Source organism: Arachis ipaensis, chromosome B08, assembly GCF_000816755.2.
Source record: "Arachis ipaensis cultivar K30076 chromosome B08, Araip1.1, whole genome shotgun sequence".
Lineage (NCBI taxonomy): Eukaryota > Viridiplantae > Streptophyta > Magnoliopsida > Fabales > Fabaceae > Arachis > Arachis ipaensis.
The window spans coordinates 66657264-66658252 of NC_029792.2; positions in this window are offsets into that span (position 1 = coordinate 66657264).

Genomic DNA, 989 nt, shown 5'->3' on the forward strand with positions numbered 1-989 from the left:
GCACCCAACTCCCTTTATATTTGCTGCAATTTACTTTTCTTACTCTTTAAGCTTCTATTGATTTACATTCTGCACTTTACATTCACTGCAATTTACTTTCTGCTGAATCAATTTCACCCAATTCACCACTGTTAGCTTAACTAGACTAATCACCTCACTAAACTTGCTTGATCTATCAATCCCAGTGGGATCGACCTCACTCTTGTGAGTTATTACTACTTGATGCGATCTGGTACACTTGCCGGTGAGTTTGTGTGGAATCGTCTTTCCCTCATCAGTTATGACAAGGATGCGATTCCATAACTCATCCTAAGTCAAGGTTCCATTTATGTTTTGAACCACATTTTCATCATTTTAAAGCACTACTTGTCCATATGACATAGATAGTTCTTTTATTCCTTTATTAGTTTATTAATTGTAATTTTGATTGTTCTTTTATTCCTTTAATTGTTCACCTTATTATTGAAACCCCCTTGATTTTCACAACCAAAATTGTACGCTCGTTGTCACTAGTTCCTAGGGAAGATGACCCGAGGTTTAATTACTCTCGGTTATTTTAAATTGAATTAAACTCTGATTGACGGGATCTAATAGCCGGTTTGAACTATACTATCGACGAAATGATTCTTGTTTTGAAAAATTCTAAATCACCGCAAAATCCCATTCATCAGGCCCCATTGTCCTTTTTCATTAAGAAACTGACTTTATACCTCCTGCAGCTACAGTCATGATCTTTCATACTGAGTTTTAGATTTGTCATATTGAAAGAAAACTATATGCTATTTTAGAGTTGTCATATTTCTGGAGGTATAGAGCACAGTTAGAAGCCCCTTTTAATTTGTTTAATGGAAAATTACATTGATCTGTGTCATATTTGTTGAAATTCAATTTAACTCTTCTTTATTTCTAAACGCATACACTCATCTCTCAAAGTCTTTCACCTGGGAGCATTAGCAAAACTTGGAGCAACCATTTCAACATATCTCTTA